This window comes from Rhinopithecus bieti, unplaced genomic scaffold (assembly GCF_001698545.2).
Source record: "Rhinopithecus bieti isolate Rb0 unplaced genomic scaffold, ASM169854v2 scaffold_17771, whole genome shotgun sequence".
NCBI lineage: Eukaryota > Metazoa > Chordata > Mammalia > Primates > Cercopithecidae > Rhinopithecus > Rhinopithecus bieti.
Window position 1 is genome coordinate 200,674 of NW_016808878.1, and position 24,968 is coordinate 225,641.

General features: G+C 38.2%; 1 protein-coding gene across 3 annotated transcripts in view; it reads right to left on the reverse strand.

The window, feature by feature from the left end:
• The window catches only part of HIVEP2 (HIVEP zinc finger 2), a 206,974-nt gene that overhangs the window by 91,250 nt on the left and 90,756 nt on the right, over nucleotides 1–24,968 (reverse strand). For all 3 annotated transcript variants that reach the window (XM_017887673.1, XM_017887675.1, XM_017887674.1), the window contains exon 2: nucleotides 1,981–2,093. The gene's annotated coding sequence lies outside the window, so the exon portion shown is untranslated. The remainder of the gene's footprint in view (nucleotides 1–1,980; nucleotides 2,094–24,968) is intronic.

A 24,968-nucleotide genomic window follows, 5' to 3' on the forward strand; every position in this document is an offset into this window, starting at 1 on the left:
CATATGAAGTACTTCCTTACCAAAATAAGTATTTGATTTAATTGAGAAAATATACCCAGCTCTTTGAGTAAAGACCATGTTGATAGGATAAAGAATCAGTCGCATGATAAATGAAATATAATTCTGGTTACATTTAACCAGTGACTGCAATGACTATTACCCCTATTAATCACCATCATCATAACCACTACTATGAACTCCTAGTATTTGCCAGGTATTTAATCCTCATAGAGCCTTATGAACTAAGCAGCATCCTTATTTAATGCAAAACAATTGTTTCAAAGCACAGTGACCCCAATGAGCTAACTCAACCAAGGGAGTCCAGAACTCACAGTGCAATAAGCAAGAAGGCCATCTGCACTCAATGCCCAGGCCATGTCCATTCTCAGAAGGCACTGATAAAACAGTTGCTTGAATATAATTTAAATTAGGCACCATCAATTTAGATGTCACTTAACACTTAGGGTACTTTGGAAATAACTGTAAAAGCCAAACTTCTGAGTAGGTGGAAAATTAAATGTGGCAAACAAAGGCATTTAAGTTAGTGATTTAGATTATTAATTTTCATCTTCTAACATCTATCATAGCTACTGAAAAAATTAGGGCCTTGCTTTTCACACTTCTAAATATCTGTCTTCCTAATGGGTTTTTTGTCTAACTGCCTTATATCCCTTTAATTATCCAAAACTTTTTCAAACGGCACCATATGCCCATAACAATGAAAATTGTTGGTTGCAAATAAACAATGAATCATGAAGCTTACAAGCCAAATGAAAAGGGGTCTCTGGAATGTCCACACGTGATATTTCTATACTCACTGGATGCTCAAAAGCTACACTAGCAAATCAAGTTCCTAGGCAGTTATCTCAAGGGAGATTATTTTAGACAAAGCTTAGGGTAGTCGTTGGCACTGCATAAACTGTACAACATTATCACTAAAAAACCATCTGACATCATCTTGTCTTAAGATGTTCACAGGTGAAGCAGACACTATTAGTGGGTTTGGTTTAGAAGCTGTCTTCCCAGATGATTAGACACTTTCCTCTCTTGTTCATTATCATTCATCAGGTTTTAAAATAGCTCCAGTTTATTTGGAGGAAAATTAAGTAACAAGCTGTACAATTTTAGAATCATGAATAACATTTAGAATTTCAGAAATTCAAATCTTGTGACCTAAATTAGGAATACAGTTTTTTTCCCAATTTTTCTTTACTGTGTAAAGGGTTAATTAAAGCATGAGTTTGCTTGGAGTTTTTTTAAAAAAATTCCCAAGCCCTAAAATCAGTATCATTTAAATTTCTGATGCCAAAAATCTGTTTGACAGAGCAGGCTTTACTATACTGACATTTTAACAGTAGCCAAAGTCCTGTTCCCACTAAATTCTGTGTTGGCAGCACCAATAATTTGCTAAAAGCCTAAACTCCTCCTGGTAACTAATGTGTTCTCAACCTCAGGAGCTTTCCACAGCAGCACAGTGCAACAAGGAAGCTGAATCAATCAAGTCTTTCCTTAAGATTTCTATTCTTATTACAGAAACTATGATTTCTATAAAACAAGAATGGATTAAAATATGGAAAGATGCTAATTTACTTTAAATGTTCATTACATCTTAGATGTGAATCTGACAAAATGCAATAAAACTACATATAAAAACCTTACTCAAAGTAAAATCTGATATTTTTACATTACTTCAAGATTATAACAAGCAAATCATCATTAATATATCAAATAAAAGAATCTGGTTTCAAACTATAAATGACAACATTTTCTAATCTTCAGCTAAAATCAGATATTTCCAAAAATGCAATAAAGATATGAATATTTTCATTTAGATAACATCCAAAACATCTATCACAGGTTTCAAGAGCCTCAAATAATTACTGTCAAAATTTCACACAAAGCTTATTTAATATTGTGCTTGAGGAATCTTTCCAATCACTTTAAAATAAAACCATATAGAAAGCACTTGGCTTGACTTACCTAGTGGCTGTATGTTAAAGAATCGGTAAAAGAGCATTCCAACCAAATCAATTCACTTAATTTTTCAGGTAGATCTGATTACTGTGGTCTTTTAAAAAATTCAAAGGCTCCACCTAATGAGGAAAAAACAAAGAACTGCATTTAAACTGGAGCATGATTATATGATCTATACATTAATAACGCAAAAATCAAATCCAGACTATTATGATATTATACTATCTTTTCCTAAGTTACTGTGCTACTTAAAGCTATAAAACAGCAAAAGCAGCTAGGAATTAAGTTAAATTTTCCAGTTTGGGGTAAAATGAATGTTCACGCATAGAGAAAACGATAAAAGAATACAACAAAATGTGAGAACAGAAGAGTTTGTTATTGGGAGGTGGAAATCATGGTTATATAATGCCAGTTAAGACATTAAAATTAGGGATGAGGGGAAAATGCAATTTATTGTTTTGGAATTATACTCATTGATTCTTCCAATTTACTGATGCAGTGAAAATTTGTAGGTGACAGTCCCTGAAAGCCCTTAAGCCCTAGCTACATGCAATCTCTATTGAGAAATAGAAACTAATATCCAGACAGATCATTTAAACATAAAAATGGTCAAGAAGTCTTGGAGATAATTCACTAGCATGGATTTCCAAATCGTTCTGAGAATGTTACACCTTGTCACCACAGAAAGTGTTTACTCTCCTAAGGACTCATAAATAGCTTAATTATTATTTATAAATAATATTAGTTTACTCCATTCACTCTGCCAGTAGAAGCACTTTTCCTGAAATTCAAACATTAAATTACCATCTCAGCTCTAAGAGAAAGTTTGAGAGAAAGCAAGCATTAACTTAACTAGACAGAGAGCCTTAAAGGAATGCTAGAGGGCTGAGCAGAAGGGTGAAATAGAAAATTGGACAGTTTCTAGCTACTCCCAAATTAGGTCTTCCCAGGACAGACTTAGTATTTTCAAACATACTAATATTTCAAAAAGTCTCAGAACATCAAACACCATCATATTTAAATGAAAGTTCAAAAACATTCCAAAGCCATAAGCACAAGATTTTTTTATTGTGCAATTTGGAATTAGCCATGCGCTGCCACTCCCCCAAACCCACTAAACACATTAACAAAATTAATTGATAATCTCAGTATTAAAAAATAAAGATTGAAACAGATGTTATCCACTAGTATTAGAAGGTAGTTGCTCCAGAAAAGGACAAAACAAAAGATGTTGCTAACAATAGAGAGGACAAATAGCAGTAACTGTACATACTAACTAGAAATCCACATAGTCATGGGAAATACGTGTTCACTTTCAAGAAAACCTGTGTCTAGATTCTAGTCTTACTGCTATTCAAGAAATGATCATTTAGGAAACTCATCTGGACACGGTCTCAAAAGACTTCTTCATTAACAGAGATAAAAAATCGTTATTCCAGGGTTCTTGCCATAAACATGATGAGACAAATGTCAAATGGTTTGGTTACTTAAAATTATACTGTATCAACAAATACAATCACCTAAACAATGAACTGTAAACTGATTCAACACACACATTTTTCGCATTTGAATATCTAGACCGGTGAAAATATTTCTGTACTTTTCCTAGCATTTTATGCAAAAGTTACAAAGCCTCTCTCAAATAATATTTAGTAGCCAGCTTCATAATATCACTTCTGAATACTTCCCAGGATGGTTTTGTGCAGCAGCTAGCATAACTTTTCTTGCTGTTAGTCACTTTCCAAGAAAGAGGTAGGGTACTCCCTTCAAGATGCAGGACAAACTTCAAGATTCTTAAAAATCCTTTCTCATTGATTTCTCAATGTACAATGTAAAACTGACTTACACAAAAGTCTTTTTCAGCCCCTCTTCATTTCTTAGGTAGGGTATTGTTTTCTAAAATTATGTAACTCTTGCCTCATAAGAGGTCTTACATTTCCTAAAGATAACCAGTCATTAAGTAATATGCTAAAAGGTTTTTCACCTGTATTGCAGCAACTATGCTCTCATTTCTAATTGGTTGTCTAAGTGCAGTGACTTCAAACTACTTAGGAATTTTTCAGTGTTCCCATAGAGTACCTAAAAGTGGTAGTAATGGGCACCTCATATCAAAGTTCAAAAGCACTAAGTACAAAATATATTAGTCACCCATACGGATGATTCAGCTAAATGACTGCTACTGACTAGCACAGAAGAAGCAGATCTGTTGCCTGTACAACAAGTAAGCCTCGCGAACAAACCACAATATAACATTTATTTAGAAATGTTCAATTCCTTAAAAATAACCACATATAATGAAAGGAAAATAAACACACGATGGTAAATGGCCTACAATCGCTACACCACACAGCAGTGCAACACCTCAAATAATTTTATAACTTAATGAAAGTCATTGAATCTAAACTTCCTTACCTTTATTTTTATTGCCTGCCTTACCAACCTGGGCAGGGACTGGGGGTTGGGGGAGGGACTCTTAATGTTTTTTGGCTCTTATCAACTCTTAATGTTTTTTGGCTCTATTAGAAAATCTAAATACATCTGACCTTTGTATTTCAGTTATATGTTACATGGTCTAAACAATGGAGCAATTTATCATTAGCTAATATTTGATCATGCTTGTCACCAATTGGTTTGTTTCAGTTATTTGCATGTAATAAATCAGATGTACACACAATGCTGGGCTTGAGTGACTTTCTCTAGCTGAGTGGTCTACCGGGAGTAGTACACAGGAACCATGCTCACTGAGTTCACCAGGACACTCCAAGGGAGCAGTTGAATTGACCATACTGTCGCAATACTAATCACAGTAAATGAGCTTTTCGAGGAGCGCTCTAGAGTAGCAAACCACACTCTGGAGTAAGCCTGTGAATCATAATGTCTCTATAGATGTAAATAACTCTTAATAGTTATCAAACACTCTCCTTTCATTGACAATGAAACTGAAGCCCAGAAGGTCACCTGTACAAGGTCATGCAACTAGAAGCAGTTTTCCTGTACCATTCTACTGTTTTCCCCTTTGCATCGTAGAGCCACTGTGCCTCTCATAGGCAAAAATTCAATCATAGCTAGCAGAAGTTTACTGAACACCAACTACGTTAAACCTGCTTATCAGCTTGGCATGGGAAGGAAAAGGGGACAGTAATGAGTTCACAGTGAGAGAGAACAAGCTTCAAATAACACAGGCTCCAAAGTACCCCCTTCATCATGGTTACAATCAACTCGTCTCTTCACAAACTCAGTGAAGAAGTGGCCAATTAAAATAGGGAAACCAAGAATACCCTGACACAGTTATATGCCCAAGACATCTTAACATATTTTGCAGGGTTTCAAAGTGAAACTTGAAAAGCCCTCCCCTTATGGCTAATTAGTACAGCTATTCTTAGTTATTTATATGAACATTATTTTCCTTATAAACACTTAACTTATTATTTTCCTTATAAACATTGATGACATTTTAACCAGAAAGACACCATTTATCCCATCACCCAAACACAATTCTTTTCATTTTTAAAAATTTTAATCTATTATTCGTCCCCATGTAAGCATATTTTCACAGAGATATCCTCATAATGCAGATATAATTGTGTATTCTTATGTTTTAATTTAACATTTCATAAGTATATTATTTCCATGAAATTCAGTTTTCATTTTTAATAGCCATATGATATTCCATAAAGCTAACATAAAGTTATTTCCTTCATCATTCTTATATGTGGCAACATTTCAAATGTTCTCACTTATTTTCAGTAGCACCAATACTGTTTTTTCTTAGAATATTATAAAAAATAGGATTATCAAATTGAAAGGCAGAAATATGTTTATAATGAACTTCATATTTATGGCCATATTGATTTCAAGAGATTGAAATTATCTACAAAGCCACCAGCAATAGATGTGCATTCTACTTTCACCAAACTTCCTCACCATTGCATGTAATTGAAATTTTTTTTTCAGAGGCTTATTTAATGTAATATGATACTTAAGGTTGTCATTTTTATTTTAATGGTGACCATAATTATAATTATTCTCTCATTTAAAAGTTATTTTATTGTCTTTCACCTCTAATATAAAATGTGTCTACTCATATAATTTGACTACTTTTAGGTCCTAGTTTTTCTTATGAACTTAAATGACCCTTTATGTAATATACATTAAATTTTATGCTTTTTTTCTGTAAATTTGTTTTAACCATTTAACATATCTGGCATATATTTAGATCCATAGCATAAGGTGCGTATTCAAATAGTTCTGACCAATTCCAAATAATCCATAATACTATTTACTAAGTTTTCCTTCCTCACACATCTTTCTATAAGCTAGATTTATTACGTTGTATTATCATATGTCTATTTCTGGGCTCACCATTTAGTTACATCGATCCACATATTTAAAATGGAACTTTTGTTCAGACTGCCAGTATGATGTGACTGGCATTGTGTGAGGTCGTTTTCATGTGCATTTTCACATGAACTTAGTGTGTGTGTGTTAGTTTTAATTATTGTTGTTTCATAGTATGTTCAAATCCATGGTAGAGCTAGATTCTACTCTTCATTTTCCTTTCTCAAACATTCATCAATATCTTCTTTTCTGCACAAGTATATGTGGGAAATTTTCACCCATTTTTTCCAGATTATATTATTTAATTAAGTGTAATATTTGCCCTCCATATTCAGTCACACTCAGAATATTCCCATTAGGAGTCTGATTAAAATTGAGTTGAATCACATATATATGCATCTTTTCAACATTTTGTTTTCCCGTGTTTAAAAAAATAGCACATTATTATGAATCTCTACATATACGACATTTTAACTTTTATATTCAATAGACATTCACATTCTGCAAGTCTCCTGATTCTCTGTCTTTCCTCATTTCCATTAGACTTGCTTGGAAATACTTCATTCTTCATATCTAGCAATTAAATTGTGTTAATTCCTCACAAGGTTACCTGAATCACTTCCTTTACATGCCAGAAAATGCTGATTAAATAGAAGATGAGTACTTAAAATCCTATCTTAAAGTATCTTCATTTCCTTGATCAAAATGAAATTAAAACTGCGTGTAAACAATAACACCACCACAAAATAATACCCCATGTAACCATTCTATTCCTTAGAAGATTTACATGACAAAGCCCTGAGTTCCTTTAAAACACAGCTGAATGGTTTCGGTTAGCTAGAGCCCTCCTCCTTCCCCTCCACCCAGCATTGTCTCTATTTCTGCTGTCTGTGAAATAGTTTTGAATTCAAAGATAGAGAAAAAGTGCAGAAATATAAATCACTTAAAATTATAAATAAAATATGTTAAACCTAAGTTTGACTGAAAATAGTCTAAATTTTGTTGTGCATGTTAACTAAATCCACGTGTTATCTTCCTTGATTTCACAAAGCTAGGTACTCTCAAGGAATCTTATGGTTTACGTAACCGATATGGTACATGAAGAATTCTAGACACTGTACTGAAAGGGAAGAAAAGGACAAAAAGAAAAAATGGGAAGGAAAAAAAAGACCTGAATGTCTGTGTGTAAATAGGCAAATAAGGACTGAAACTGTTTGCCATCCACACTTTGAAAGTCACACTATGTGTCAAGTTTGTCAAGTTGAGTGAAAGAAGGAGTTATGTGCTTCTCCACTTTCCTGAAGAATCACGTAGAAAATGTGGCAAATATTTAATTTAAGCCTTATTTCCTGAAAGACTGCAAGATGCCCACAAATTTTCTTTCCCAGAGTTCAAAATAGCAAGCTGAGTGGGTGTAAGCACTTTAAGTGAAAAAAAAAAAAAAAAAAAGAAAGTAACTAAGGAAAAGGAAATCGTACTTTCTGCATCTTAGTATAAGTTTTTTTTTTAAGGCCATTTAAAGAGATATTAGTGATTAGGATCTGGTGGTTGTCTTGAATCAGAATACAAATACAGCCCTGGTGACCTCAGACAGAGCCCCCTGGCCACATTTAAACATGATTCATTCTGTGTAAAGATTAAACTGACAACATTGGAGTTACAGTAAGAGTGAGCCTTGTCTGCTACAACCAGATACCTAAATCACAACAGGAAACCACTTGCACGAAGGGAAAGCTGAATGTCTCTAGGGCCTCTATCCTTTCCCGAGAGGGACCTTCCTCAGCAGTGCTTTATAATATTTTCACATGTAGATGAGTCACCACGGGAGCTTGTTAAAAATATGGGTTCTGATTCCAAAAGTCTACGTGGAACCCCAGAGTTCCCAGGTGATGAGTTCGCTGGTCTACACTTTGAGAAGCAAGACTGTAGTCTGTAACAATAGTTTCCTAATAGCCAGACACCAGAAATCACCATCAACCAATTAAGAACACTTGCTAGGTACCTGTGCCAGTTGTTATAATAAAGCACATAACTTGTGACCTGAGCTAACACAGAAAAAAAACATGTTTTAAAAAAATAAAAGCTAAATGTATGAAAAAGTCTCTAAGGATAATAGGAGTTGAGAATAGGAAGAGTTTTGTAGGGACTAGAGTGGTCGCAAATGGCTTCATAGAGCAAGCTGGACGTGAGCAGCCCCAAGTTGAGGTAAGGGGTGGATGTGGAGAAAGAAAGAGCAGGCCACTACTAAGGGCAATTCTAGAAGGGAGAGCCGAGAGTTCCCACAAGAGAAAGCTACGGTGAGCCTGCTTTGTGGTTATAGATAATATCAGTGGAAGCTTTTAATCAGAATTCACTTTGAACCAGGTGAAAGGAAACTCTGGACTCATTTAAAATTTGTCGGTTTGGAAATTATAATTCTATTCCAGGACAGGAAAGAATGGGTAGTTTTGCCTTAGTCTTATGCAAATTTTCTCCATTGGCAGCAGCAATAGTGTTATGAATGACATTTTAGGTTTGAGCCTGGAAGCACAAAATTACCATTTTTGTACATATATTTATGCATATGTATGCCTTTGGTTAACATATGTCTTTAATGATTAAGACTTTTAGAGCATTAGAATCATAACTTCTCACTACAATAGATTTAATAATCTTCTGTTACTTCGAGTACTTGCATTTTACTTTTATTATAAAAATAAACGCTTTTCTTCTCCTATAACATACTTTCAGATGGCACATACCCACACAACACCCTCAACTTCAGCAATATTCTTCCATTCTTCTCTTTCCTCCCACACTGGCTGACAATGGGAAGAAAACATATCCAGAAACAGAATGAAATTATTAATGAATTATACCTTACGTGGTTTTTTTTTTTAAATCTTAAAGAGTTTTTCCTACCAACCCACAATATGTTAGGTATTGCACAATGGATTCCACAGAAAAGCAACCGAGGATTCCACAGGTCAATACAAACATAAACATTCAATCTCTAAACTTTTTTTTTTTTTTTAATGAAGAGAATTACAGAGCGATGAAGGTACCTGCAAGCTGCAAGAGGGAAGTATTTGAAAGAGAAACCTAATCTTTTAGCTCTCCTAAGTCAGGTCAGCAATCTCACTGAGTTCTATTTCCATCTTTTCGTCTTGGGAACTATCAGATTCGTCATCTTATTGTAAGCATTAAGAAATGCTATTTGGAAGACTTACAAATCTTATGTTTCATATTAATGTTAAATGCCATGACTATGGTTTAGCCACAGTTACTGTCCGAGGTATGTTCCTGTCCTACCAAACTTCACTATGCTTCCTGTTCTTAGTAAGGAAGTCAGAATTTAGGCAATGAATTATGGCAAAACTGCTATTTCAAAGCATCAAGGCTTGAATGTTACAAGATACCTGTATCACTGCAATTGGGCTGAACAAGATCCTAGTATTCAGGATGTACCAACAGAGTCACGTTCCCTCCCGTCGATCCAATTCACACACACATGCAAACACTCACTAGTGACAAGAAAAAAAATATTAATATGAGAATGCTAAATTACTGTCACCTATGAATGGTTGCAAAAACAATAAACAGATATGAATGGTTGCAAAAACAATAAACAGAATGCAAACAGGCACACCCTAGTGAGACTATGAAGTGTGTCTTCTACAAATCTCTTCCCCTTTCTATCCTGGTCCTGTTCAGGTGTCCTTGCCTAACCCAGTCATGGGGTCTTTGCAGGCTGCACACTGCATCTACTGCAGAAAAGAGCTGATAAGATTTTTCATGCTAGGTTGTCAAAAGTGTAATGTGTTCTCATTATGAAAAAATTTACATTATGAAAACAACAAAAACAAAAATCCTGGGACATCGTGAAACTTAACACAAAGAACTGTTGGTGAAGAGATATATTTGAGGGAGGGGTTTTGCAAGAATAGAAGCCAGACTTCCTCCTCTGTGGGAAACATTAGTAATCCTATTAAGGCACAGTGCAAGGTGTGTCATAGACACTAGAAGCAGATATGTTTTACTTTCAGTTCGCTGAGGTATTCTTATTGGAATTGAAGTGGCTCTTCTGAAAACAATTAATCAACAATAAGTTCTCTCTCCCTCCCTCTCTCTCTTTCTCTCTTCAAAGTGTGTGTGTGTGTATATATATGTATGTCTTTTGACTAATTATAAAGCATAGTCCCATTTTTTCCTCCTTGGTACCTATCACTATAATCATCTGTGTTTATATGTCACCTGCTTTTAGAATTATACATGGATATCACCAGAAGTTACAGAGTTAAATTTGTAACAGCACAGACTTCTAACTATAAGTCTGGGACTATAGTGGAAACAAAGGTTCAGTTAAGGCAGATTTCCTGAGCCAGAATTGATGTCCTCACTAACCGGGCTGCCAGGCTTAGATCGAATGAAGGTCGATGCAGTGTCCCCAGAGGAAGCTGTTCAACTCGCCGGATCGGTTCCCCAGAGCCCTGCCAAGGAGGCTTTTCAGATTGACAGCTCCCTGGCAGAGCTGCTGTCTTCCCCAGGAAGAGAGGCCCTCCCCCGGACAACAGGCTGGGTGCAAACTTGTCTTCCGCAGACAGCAAAAGAGAGCACAGCAAAGCTAAGCGACTGGGGGCAGCCACTTGTGGCTGAGACAAAGGCAGGCTCCCCCTGCCGCAGGAGGATCACTAGGACTGTCAGGCTGTCGAAATGTATATTGCAGACAGGACATCCCTCCTGGCATCCAGTGTGAGTGAAGTCCAGGCCACGGCAACAACACAGCCTGGCCTGAGGACAGCCTGCACCACACATCAAAGCCAGAGGCCCTGGGAGGCTGGCCAGCCGCCAAAGACGCCTGAGAGCGGCAGGGGAGTGTGTTGCCTTAGGACAATAGCAAACTGGGACGTGGTAGAGTCTGTAAATTCCATGCACTGGGGAGGTCTTCTCAGAGATTTTACCCTCTCCTGTCAGGACTGTGATTTAATTTCCTTTGAAGAAAAAAAAAAGAAAAAAGAAAAGAATATACATTCCCAAACTTTCTGTCTGCAAAGGCAGACACCACAATGCAAGCTTAATGCACTCTGGTCCTTCCCAGCCAGTGGCCACTGTCTAACACAATACAGCTAAGTGAGATGTGACATTCTCCCAGTCCCCTTAATAGGATATTAAGTCTAAGGAGTAATTAAGATCATTTAAATGCATACATCATTGTTCCATTGCTACTATCCTCCCAGATATTTCCCATCAATTCTGTTTAATTAGAGTAGCACCACACATTAATTATAACCTGACAGTTTTATTGATTTCACAGGGCACATCATACAGTCCCATTTTAGGTACCAAGAACGTAAGGTGAGGCATGAACCTCTCAGTTACAAAGATGACTCAGCCTCTTGGGCTGATGAGGTTCTGGTTCTTCTGCCAGGAGAGGTTTACCCACTTGCTCAACAGAAATAGTTCAGGAATCATCTTAGGTCCTCACTTACTTCACAGCATTTTGCAAAACAACACATCGAAAACAAACTAAGGAAAAAAAAAACCTGTAAGAGTGTAAAAGAAATATCCATCTCCTTCTGTTCTGTGGTCTTAATCTGCAATTCTTAAGGACCAGGATGAGGTGCTGTGAAGCCTATGTAGGTAAAGCTGGCACCAAACAGAAATATGGTGAACTTCTGCCACTGAAGCGACTGGCCCCGCTTTGCGAAGCCATGCTGCAAACATGCTCATTAGAACAGAGAGGGCTGGTCAGTTTTCCTTTCAGAGGAAATGAATTTGAGTTGAGATCACTCAACTCTAATCCACCCTGTACCTCAGGGTTATACTCCCAGCAGCACATGCTCCATTAAGCCAGCAGTTTGTCATAGCCCAGCGTGTCATCCATAATGGCATGTCGGGGGCGGAATCACTTCCAACTCCTCGCTAATCTGGTGCAGGGAATGCCAGGGTACAGAGTTTTACTTGATTGCATAAAACACAGAGCTATTTTCAGCTTCCAAATCATCGTTCTGGCTCTTTCATCAGTCCTAAAGCCATATTATAACCCTTTAAAAATATCTTTTCTATTCAGTTTTCTCTTATTTTAACATAAGCAAACACTTAAAGTAATACCACTAAGTCTCCGAAATATGAAGCCATGAAATGTTAGAAAAAAAAAAAGACTAAAAAGAGTTTAAGAGTTTTACACATATTTGTGATTTAAAATGGTCACTACTGCTATAGTAGTGCGCCTTGAGTTATCTCCAACTTCCTTATAAAAACCCTGGGCAATTAACACTTAGCAGGACTTCAGTGCCTGATGACAAAATCAATTTTGTTATAGTCACACTTCGAAAAATGACTTTGAAGAGTAATAATAAATAATGAAAATTAAACAACTGGTAACTGATATAGGAAGAACTTCAGCTATTTCTGTAATAATTCCACTGGGATTTGTGCTGAATATTATAAAAACAGGATGTTTTGTTTGTTGTTCTTCATGAAAGACTACCGAACCACTATAAGACTCCAAAATATATCAGCACTACAAATCTATGTGAAGTCTACCAATATTTTAAAAAGCCAAATGGAATTTTATTCATGTATTTAACATTTTTGCTCAATGTTAGATGACCTCAGGAAACATGTTTCTTATTTTTATGAAAGCCAAAAGGAAACACAGTTATATAACATAATTCTGCAATGGTTCAGCATCACAGTGCAGAGAACTTAATCCTAAATATAGGACTGTCACAAATGAGTCTTCACTGCTAAGACTTCTTATATTTAACATTAACAAAGGATTATCCCATGGTAACCAGATACCTGTTCCATTTAGTTAGGCTAATCCTAACAACATAAGGATTCTAATAACAGACTTTTTCTAATGGTAACGTCAATGAACTGTGATGAAGCTACTGCACCACGGATGAACTTAATATTAGTGGATTTAGAGGTAACTTTAAGTGGGTATGATTAGCACACAAATACAGTCTTATCTGTAGATGTGGGGTGGGGGGAGGTATCACTTCTGTAAATGAAATCATTATTTTTTACTGCTTAAGTAAATGAAAGCATTCATATCCTCTTTTCCTGACACACATAGCTGTATTTGGAAGTGTAGAAGAAATAGGGAGGAAGTATGTTTAGGCAACAATTGTACCTGAATATTTTCTTAAAGGCTGGGCATGGTAGCTCACATCTGTAATCTCGGCACTTTGGGAAACCAAGGTGGGAAGACTGTCTGAGTCCAGGAGATCAAGACCAGCCTGAGCAACGTAGTGAGACTCTGTCTCTAAAAAATAAAAATTTAAAAAACATTTAACTGGGCATGGTGCACCTGCAGTCCCAGCTACTCAGGTGGCCGAGGTGGAAGGACTGCTTGCATCCGGGAAGTATAGATTGCAGTGAGCTGTGATTGTGCCACTGCACTCCAGCCTGGGCAACAGATCCAGATGCTGTCTCAAAAAAAAAAAAAAAAATCTGAAACAAATAGTTGGGCTCTGCTCTGTCCATTCTGATGCTTCTGAAATAGCTGGAAAAGTCACCCAAATAACTGCTGCTGCCATTCCATGAACTGATCTCTATTTAATCAAGTGAAAGCAGCAGTTCAACCCCAAGTCTATGAAAGGAACTAGAGGCTTCTCTTTACTTCTGAGGTCCCAGAGACTACATCTAATCACTAAGACTGATCGTTTTATTTTCCATAAAAGCCTAAAAGTATCTTTTAATATCTAACCACTTATACACTTTTCTACCAGATGAAATATATTTTTTCCTATTTCAATATCTATAATTTGCTATTTATGTCATCTGTTAACCTATTCAACAATCATTTACCATGCACCTATCACACACCAGGCACTGGGCTGCATGCAAAGGTACACAAATGTGTTTTATGATCTTAAAGAATACCGGGCTTGGCAGAAGTAGGAAAAGTGCTGTGGTACAAATTACCATAGGGTCCATAGGAAAGAGGAGTAGTTATTAAGGAAGCTGTGAGAGTGGAGACACTTGAAGTGGATCTTCAGTAATCAGTAGACATTTGTGAGGTGGAAAAGAGGAAAACCAAGTCTGAGAGGAAATATATTCGGTTTTAGAGCAAACTAAGTTTGAGGTGCCTTAGAAACAACTGGGTAGAAATGTCCAAGTAGACATTTGGATGTATAGATGTAGAATCCATGGCAATATGTGAACTGAAAAACTAGTATGGAAGACTATTAGCATCATTAGCAGCTAGAGTGATTCTATTTTTTTTTTTTTTTTTTTTTTGAGACGGAGTCTCGCTCTGTCACCCTAGGCTGGAGTGCAGTGGCCTGGATCTCAGCTCACTGCAAGTTCTGCCTCCCGGGTTCACGCCATTTCTCCTGCCTCAGCACCTCCCGAGTAGCTGGGATTACAGTGCCTGCCAACTCGTTGCCCAGTAGCTTTTTGTATTTTTAGTAGAGACGGGGTTTCACCATGTTAAGCCAGGATTGCGTCTCGATCTCCTGACCCTTGTGATCCGCCCGTCTTGGCCCCAAAGTGCTGGGATTACAGTGAGCCACTGCCGCCGCCTTTTTTTTTTTTTTTTTTTTTTTTTTTTTTTTTTTTTTTGAGACAGGGTCTTGCTCTGTCACCCAGGCGGTAGTGCAGTGGCACGATCAAGGCTCACTGCAGCCTTGACCGCCCAGGCTTAAACCATCCTCCCGCCTCAGCCTCTTGAGTAGCTGGGACCACAGGTGTGTGCTGCCACACCTGGCTAATGTTTTTGCATTTTTTTGTAGAGACAGGGTTTCCCTATGTCGCCCAGGCTGGTCTCAAACTCCTGGGCTCAAGTGATCTGCCTGCCTTGGCCTCCCACAGTGCTGGGATTACAGGTATGAGCCACCGTGTCTGGCCTAGAGTGGGCTAGGGCTTCTGTAAAACAGTCTGAAAAGCAACAGAGAGTAGCTTAAGGGTTGAACTTTGGGAAAAGCCTCAAAGACTAGAAAGTGTGTGAAGGGGTAGAGAACAGACAGGCCTACTAGGCCACAGCATCACAGAACCAAGTAGAGAAAAAATTAAATGATAAACAGAGTCAGACACAAATCAGGTCAAATAAGTCAAAGACCCAAAATAAGTCACTTAATTTCAAAATTCAGAAGTTAGAGATGTTCCTTGCGAAAGCAGGTGGTCAAAACTGTGGAACGGTCAAGACAGGTAAAGTAGTAGCTAGAAAAGCCATCAGGATTATTGGTTTTATTGTTTGTTTTCAAGATGGAAGGGACTGGAGCATATTTAAATTTTTCTAGTTGAGAGACCTTTAACAGCTATGGCCCTGAAAAAAAGTACAATGCCCTAACAATATTTTACTGGATTAAATTTTGGCCACAGTGGAGAGATAATTATGACTTGATTGTGTTAATATAAAACTTCAAATTCTTAGCAATTGACTACTAATGATGATTTAATGATCTGGGGAGTCTTTAATTGAAGGAATATGCTGTTCTTCTATCAGATAAATCAATAAGGAATCGCATAACACTGTGGAGACATGTTGAAAATGAAACTACTAAAAGGTAAACTTTGACCATATAATTTTCAAGCTGAACAAAGCTTTACGGATCATCCACTGAAATCCCTTATTGTGAAACAGATTTAAAATCAATACAATAATAACAACTTCCACTGAAAAATATCAAAACTAAGTTTAAATTGTGCAAGACAGAAAATGATTACGATAAAGACTGCCCAAAACTACTCTGTTTGAGAAACTGTTAAACATTTTATTCAGACATCTAGATGGGAGGGAATTCCTAAGTCTGGCAATTACAAGTTACCAGTAAGGCCACCGAGACAATTTCTGAAGAAGCTCCCTGAAAGAATTCTCAGGCTGCTCACTGGCTGCTCACACTCCTAGCACATAATGACTAACTTATCTTGCTTCAGCTGGCATCATACCTCACCGGGGTTCTCACCCTGAACACTGTCGCAGGACAAGAAAACAGTCACTTTGAAAACAGTAAACAAGAAACCCAGCTGAAAAATGTTAGTTTTACAGTCTTGTGGTTTGTGTTGTATGATCATAACGGAAAACCCAGTTTTATTCATGTGATGAAAAATTCAGGAAAAAAAACTGTTTCTTTATAACTTAGAAAATGACTTCTATAAGGTTAGTTTCTGGGAAATATACAAATAATAGAAGCACTTTCATATTCTTTCATAAGTTGAATTTAGAGTTTTCCAACTCCCTTAAGAGGTGAGAAGGAAAAGCAACAACAACAAGAGGAAGCAACTGTAGCTGGCCTGGAATCAATAAGTCCTGGTAATAGGATTTGGCTCGTAGCCAAGAGTGGGGTCCACCTGCTCTCACTGTGGTAAGACTCAGGGTTGAGGCTCTTTTATATACAGACACACACATATACCACAAGCATGATTTAGTTTCTCTATAAGATGTAGCAGATTGTTTTGGCAAACTAGACTCATTAAGCTGCTGTGATCTCCACAAAGAGGAATGTTAAAAGTTTGGGTTGACTATTGAAAGCTTTAAGGAAATGAAAGGTCTAGAAACGGTAATGGAGTTTGAAACAATCATCACAGAGAAAAATAAAAAATAAGCAACATTTACTGAGTATTTTCACATTTAATCTTTTATGAGGCAGGTACAATTATTACTCCAGCTTACAGAGGATTTGAGGTCCCAAAAAGTTCAGGAACTTGTCTATAGCCTCACCATAAGTGCTGGAGAGAGTTTTTTTTTAATATTTTAAGCCTGACTCTGAACCATCCCTCTTGAAAATAGACACAGTGGCAATATAAAGAGATTCATGGGTTGAAGAAATCTAAATATCCTGCCATGACTGGCACCCAATTTTCAGTTCTAGTCATAATAATTCTGATCTGACAAAAGGATCACCATGCCAAAAGAATGTTTAATGTATCGAACCATTCCTGATTACTCACTATTTGAGCTGGTATGACAGAACCCCATGGTGGTAGAGTTTCAGTGGGGTTCACTCATGTCTTTATACAACAATGATATAATGCTTTCACACTTAGAACGAAGGTCATTGCTTTAAATTTGGCAACAAAATCAAAGTCTTTCTTATCTGGCTCAAGAGTATTATTTTACCCAGATCATTGTCCTAATTTACTTTGGCAATAAAAAGTGTTTATTACTATAAAGTTAGGCTAAAATTGATGGGTTTGGGAGACTTTACATACCATGTTCCACTAGGTTAATTTTGGAGGGCCTGCCATGCTTTCTATCTTTAGAAAGTATAGTCTATTTCTCCCTTCTTAAAACTACAGATTTCCCCCCAAAATTTAAAACTTCAATACATGATATTATTTTAAATTTTAACTTTATTATTGGGAAATGACTTTATTTAATTTTTCTATCAAGAAGTAGCATTCTGCTTTTTTTTTAAATAAAATGCTCACGATAAACTCTTTTTCCTCTCATTTATTCAATTATTCATTCAACAAACAATTGTGCATTCCCATAAGCCATGATTCTTGTCTTCACGGAACTCAGGGGCTAGTGAAGATCAGACATTGAAAACAGAAGTTAATGCGTAGACCACAAAACAAAAGGCATGCTGTGTAATCAATTATATAACAATATTTGAGAAAGGCAGCACTCTTCTAAATTCTTTACAACTTGGGAGCTAAGTACCCCTCCTATCATGATCTGAAATATAGAGTAATTCCTAAATCCACCACAGATACACTTCATTTCAACAACTCCCAGATGTCTCAGGACACCCTGAACCCAGTTTCAAAACTCATCAGCATAGATTTTTTTAAAGACTTCTCCAAAGAAGTCACTGGCCCACCACTGTCACATTCTAGCTTAGGTAGATTTATCACTTAATCTAATGAATCAATTTGTGCAGTTTGACAAATTTAGAGTAAGAGGGGAAAAATACATAAGATACTCAGAATTGGAAAACCCTTTAGGTCTTAGAGTCTTCTGTGTTGTATCCTTCTTAGTCTAAAACGATAAACATTCCTACCTTTGAAAAATTTGATATAAATGTTTGTCATTTGATGCAGAAAGTGAGGTATTTTTGTGCTTATCTTTGAATTACTCTAAACTCCTCTTAGTTTAATTGCATACTTGTACAACATATACCTCTTTTCTTACTTTTTCTAGAATCTGCTAAGATTCCAGTTATTTTCTTATTGACTTCCTTCAGTTGGTAGCTAGATCCATGGATCAAGGTATTTTTATTTTCCTCTCTTGGCAGACTAAGTTCATTTGGCACAGATTTGTAGACAATATCATGTCCAAAAGGAATCCAAGGAAATTACCAGATACCTATTTTTTTCCACATCAGAGAAGCAAACTCTAACTAATCCAGCTTGTCTGCCCTCTGAGCTTGGGGCTTAGTGTGAGAAGTTACACTCCCAGTAGAGGGGGTCTCTAAGCTGGCTATCCAGAGGGTCTTCCTGTGGTTTCCACAAGAACTCACTTGTAACAGGTGCTAGCACCTGTTCTTCTGGCTCCCAGAATAGTTCCTACTTAAAATGAATCATATTCTAACAGTTCACTTTTAAGCTTACTATTTGAAATTTGGAATGTGTTTCCCTCTAGAACCAGTGTCATAAATACTGGTTGGCATGCCAGGCCACCCTTCAAAAGCCTGTATAACCTGATTTAGAATTTGCCTAATGCAATGTAATAAGAGCGACATAGAACCTACCCGCCTTAGATGGCATAGCTTCTTGTCAAATAGTCACACTGAGAAATTGAGTCAATAGGATGTGAAACTGCCTTTTCCTACAGGGACCATAAAAGTCTAAGTGAAACTCTAACGGGTAAATAACAAAGTAAGAATAGGAAGACACAGATGGGCCAGGGGCATCAGTAGGAAGAATCTCAGTAGTTCTTGTCTTTTGTCAGGGCAGCAGTGGTGATCCAGGTAGCAACAGGTAGTGGTCTCTGTTGCATTGGTAGCAACAGAGATGGCAGAAGAGTGGAGGAGAAAAGAGGGCAGGGAAAATAAGTGAATCAGAAGCTAGAGCAGCCTTTGAAAAGGGAGTGTCCTAGAATTGAGGGCAAGAGAATTGAGGAAGAGAAGGGAATTCCGACCACAAGTCAACCGGGGAATTCCCTGGTTGGGGTTGCCATTCACTCCGTCACTAACTGGAAATAATCACTGTTTAGTCACGTAATGTTCGGTCTTTGTTTCTTACTCTGGTTTCTTAAATTCAAGCTCTGTGTCGTTCATAAAAACCTGGTTCAGGCTGGTGGCTGTGCAATCCCCCTCAGATTTATTGTTAGTCTGTGGTGGTTCTCAATTAGGGTGATTCTGCCCCCTTAAGGGACACTAGGCAATATCTGGGAGTTCTTTCTGGTTGCCAAGACTGGGAATGGGAAGGGGTGTGCTATTGTACCCTGGTGGGTAGAGGCCAGGGATGCTGGTAAGTATTCTACAATGCACAGGATAGTTGCCCACAACAAAGACTTATCTGGCCCCAAGTGTCAAACCATGCTAGAGTTAAGAAAACCGGTAACATTATAACCCTGCTGCAGTAACTTTCTGGTACATGTTACTGTGCTCCTGGTGTTTAAGCAAGTGATTATAACAAAAATCCTGTAGACTGTTACTCAAACTTCATCGTGAAGATCTGCTCAACCAAGAGAAATTCTACAAAAAAACCCATAGTATTCTTCAGAATTACAAAGTGTGACATTTGTTTTTTAATTGAAGATGTCCAATCAAGACAGCCAAACTTTGGGAGGCTGGCAGAAACGGCATGGTATGAACTTAGTCACCTGAATGTAACTGAAGTTTTCCAGGGAAGGCACTGCACAAAATCCCCTGTGGATGTGAACCCTGCCACCAATGCCACATCCTGCTTCTCAAGCTTTTCCATAAACAGCAGTTGTATTCCTCCCCAAGCATCAAATGACAACCCAGGAACATGCACACGTTCCTGAAATGCTCGCAGCCACCCAGTATTAAAGCAATAATCTCCCCTCGGGAAAAGTCCTACTAGGCCAGATGTAGGAAAAAGAATGAAAGCAGGCACAGCTTTCAGGTCCACTCCACCACAAATGACTCCATGACCAGGGCAAGGAACGTTAAGTAATTTCTTTCTGGTCCTTTTTTTCCTCAACTAAAAGCAGAAAAAGTTTGGCTTAGTCATCTCCAACTTCACTTTCAGTTCTCACCATCATGCTGGTTTTCTTCCCAAAAGGTAAAGAGAAGGGAATCAGCTCCAAAGAAAGTAGGTACGAGTGAGCCTGTGGAACCCGCTTCCTTAAGGGTCCTAATCACATGGAGTGTCTGTGGGCTACAACAGATGAATCACCCACGTGGTAGTACACCCACAAGAGCAACTTTTCTGAACAAAGGCGAAAGTTGGCCCCAAGCTTGATAGGCGAAGCCTCCATTGAGCTGAATGAAGGCCACGTGAGAAATGCTGACTGTGAGAATGAAGGACCAATCTTTGTGTGTGCACAGCAGGGAAAGGACTAATCATTCCACACTGGCCTCTTCTGCCACAATCTTCTGTACAGATAACCATCATCCCCAGAGCACCATCTTTTCATTAGGAAGGACAGAAGAAGAAGAGTACAGTGCGTTTTAAACTGTCTCTGTATTATAACAAAAATCACAAACAAAAACAAAATGGGCACAAACAGTATGAATTTAAGGAGCCTTTAATTGTAATGGGCAAATACTTTATGTACTTATAACCATGTGGTAGAAACCCAAATTAGTTCTGGGGAACCTCTCAACTATACTGAATTATCTACTGAGAGAGGTTTTGTTCATGGATCTACAGTAAGAAAGGAATCTGTTTTCCTGAGTCTCCCTACTGAGTTTTCTATGCTGAGGTTCTGTTCATATGCTTAAGTGAGCCATTTAAAAGGAAGAGTGTCAAAGGTAGACTCAGGCTTTACCAGTATGAAAGTGTAAAATTATATTTGTATACACAGATTTCTAAAATCTGAGTATGCAAACTTATTAAAAATACATTATAGTGGAGGCATATATAAGAAGTGAAAGTAATAAAATGCATTTCTTATTACTGCCTTTTCAACATTATCACAACCTCACAGGGCTATGTTTTCCCAAATGAAACAACAGAATTTTAATGTGTCTGAAATTTGAGACCTTCTGATAAATTATGCTTGTTTGCTGGTTTTGTTGTTTTTCGGTTTGTTTGTTTTCAGTAAAGGCTTGCACTTTATAAAATATCTGTCTTCAGTATTTGACAGCACTTAACAACCATTATCTCATTACTTTTTACCACATCCTGGTAAGGGGGAAATGGCAGGTAACTGCATCACTCTTCACTAAAAAACAGACAGCAAGGGGTTAAAAAAAAAAAAAAAAAAAAAAAAAGGTCTCCCAGTTCCACCTACTGCATGCACCACTTTAACATCTAGGATTCTCCCCAAACCATTCTCACAGAAAACAGTGAAAAGAATCTCCTTTGACTCGCTTTGGTCACTGCCCCCAAGATACTGAAGACTCAGATACTGAAGACTTCAATGTACAGTACATTGGGGGTGAAACTAAAAGGCATATGCAAGAAGTTTACTCCCCTCTCACTGCAAATAATTATAATATGACCGATGTGCTACAGAAATCAATAGCAGTAATGGCTACCTTTTCTGGAACTGCTTCAGCAGTCAGCTGGAGAGGGGGCCTTGCTAAGCCCAGGCACACTGCCTGGATCAAGCACTGAAAACAAGCTTCACAAAAGAGAAGCGTGAGTAATTTACTTATTAAAGAGATAACTGTAAAGTCTGATACAAACAGACAAGCGTAAAGCCTTCAATGCACAAACCAAATGCTTGGCTTGGAGACTATAAAATGCAATCATCAATGAAATCTAGGTTATATTACTCAACTTTCAAAAGTCTAATGCCCCTTTTTATCCTTAGAAAGATGACACAAAGAAATGACCTGTGAGGGAGAGTTCTGGTTAGCAGGGGCTCCCCAAAGACACTGAGCCCACAGCAGGAAGTGGAGGGGAAACCTCAGTGACTGGTCGGAGACCAACCTGGTCTTCCGTGTAAGGTACAATGCAGATAAAGGGGATTACTGTACTTCAAGTGGGTTCTAACGCATTCTACATTATTCAAAAGGACAAAAATCTAGTCAGGTGATGCCCAAATGGTCTCCTCTGTGATCATTTTTCTCATGTTGTTCAGAAATGTAGTGGTGATAGTGCATTTGTGAGACTCTGTGGCCAGGAAACAACATCTCTGTAACCCCAATTTTAAAATCATGACTTCATCGTCACCAACCAGCAAATACCAAAACAAAAGGTAAAACATCTAAAACACTGTTAGAAAATGAAGCTTGAGTTCATGAGCAAATTAGAAAAAAAAAAAAAAGTCATTTGCCATCAGATGTCTGTCAACTTAAAAAAAAAAAAATCCAAATAAAAAGAGAATTCAAACAGTTCTTCTACAATAAGCTATTGTATAGCCCCTAGATCTAAGTCATTCACAACTCCCGGAAATAACTGCATATTCGCCAAATGCTCTTATTTTGTATGTTCTCATGGGGTTTCAGGACTTGTGCAAATTGTTTTCCAAGCACCATCCGGCCATAATGACCAGGTTAGAACTGATAATTATGCCTGCCTGTCTATAGGTTTGTCAGCTAAAGAAATCCACAGACGGCTGCATCATGAGCAGAATTCTACTTCGGGTGCAGCTGTGCTGACCACACTGCATTAGAAAAACAACCCTCTTTGCAATAACCAGTTCTGGGCATCACTGGTTAAAAAAGACTAGTTTCCTGTTTTTCTCAAAAACTTCAGAGTGTGGGTGTTGCTATTTTTTACCCCACCCACACATTTTTCTTTTTAATTGTTGAAGATTAGATGCTGTAAACACCTAATCATGAGCATTTTTTTATATTAAAACTCCGGGTTTAATTTGAGGTCAGATTTATTCTTTTCCAGAAGGAGACTCCCCTTTGTTAAGACTTGTGTGGCTTCTCCTGCGGGAGCAGGGAAGCCACGGGGCTGCAGACTGCTGTTTAGGAGGCGCTGGGGTCAGGTCTTGGGTGGGGAAACTTATCTGTGGCCCGGTGTTCCCCAGGCAGCTGTCCCCCACCATTGGCCTCCTGATGGCCTAGCTATGCATGGTCCCCGGCAGGGATGCTGCAGCTGACCTAGGGCAACAGGTGGTTGGGGGAAGACGGGCTATTTCCCCTAAAAGAGTATCTCAGCCCAGGCTTGGGAAACAGCCCTTACTGATGAAGGCCGGGTGACTAATAGTGACATAAAGTATCAAGATCCCAGACATATCATCTTATTTCTGTTTATACTATGCCATTTCTCTTCCTCACTTCGAAATGTTATTTCCTTTCTTTCAAGAGGAGTCTGAAGTATATGAAGGCAGTGCACATTCTAGCAGGGCTGCTCCTGGTGCCTGACCCCTCACTTCACTCTGGTCCCTCTGCAAATATCACTACCTCGTAGATCCCCCCTCTCCCCTACCTAATTAACACACAGGCATGAGTGCTGGGCAGGATCACAGATATCTGTCTCCCGCTCTCAGAGGACGCAGCACTGCTCTGTTCACTCCTATAGCCCCAGTGCCTTAAACAGTGCTTGGAAAATAGTGTTTGATTAATATTTCTTGAGAATAAATGACCCCCTCCCTCATCTGCTTTATCTTTTATCACACCTCCTCTCACCTGCTTATTTTATTTATTTATTTTTTATTTTTTATTTTTTTATTTGAGATGGAGTTTCACTCTTGTTGCCCTGGCTGGAGTGCAATGACGCAATCTCGGCTCACTGCAACCTCCACCTCCTGCATTCAAGCGATTCTTCTGCCTGCCTCCCGAGTAGCTGGGATTACAGGTGCCCACCACCACGCCTGGATGATTTTTTTGTATTTTTAGTAGAGACAAGGTTTCACCATGTTGGCCAGTCTGGTCTCAAACTCCTGATCTCCAGTGATCCACCCACTTTGGCCTCCCAAAGTGCTGGGATTACAGGTATGAGCCACCCTGCCCAGCCCTCTCACCTGCTCTCTTGGGCACACCTCTCTGGAAACCCTCATCTACTATATGCAATTTGTTTACATCTGCCTTTTTTATAATCCATAAATTCGTGGAGCTTGAGTACTGGGCTCAGCACACCTGGCATATAACAAATGCTCAATAAACATCTGCTGGGTGTTATTAAATGAATAATTTGTGATTACCCACTTTGAAGCCAGGAACTAAGTAGATACGGTAGAAAAACATTCTGTCTTTGATTTTTTTTTAACCAATACTATAACTTTTGATCCGTACAAGAAAAGTCTGAGGTATTTCCTCAGCCAACAATATACGCTTAAAGGCAAAGCAGTAAGACTTAATCTAGGAGGCTCACTTGAGCCCAAGAGTTCGAGACCATCCTGGGCAACAAAGGGAGACTCCGTCTCTACAAAAAATTGAAAAATTTATGATGCCACATGCCTGTAGTCCCAGCCATTTGGGAGGTTGAGATGAGAGGACTGCTTCAGCCCAGGAGGTTGGGGCTGCAGTGAGCTATGATCCTGCCACTGCACTCCAGCCTGGGCAACACAGCAAGACCCTGTCTCAAAAAAAAAAAAAAAAAATCCACATAAGCTTGTCGAAACAAAGACTAAAAAAATAAAACCTTAAAAGAAAATGATAAATGAGGCAGGATGCGGTGGCTCACGTCAGTAATCCCAGCACTTTGGGAGGCCAAGGTGGGTGGATCACCTGAGGTTAGGAGTTCGA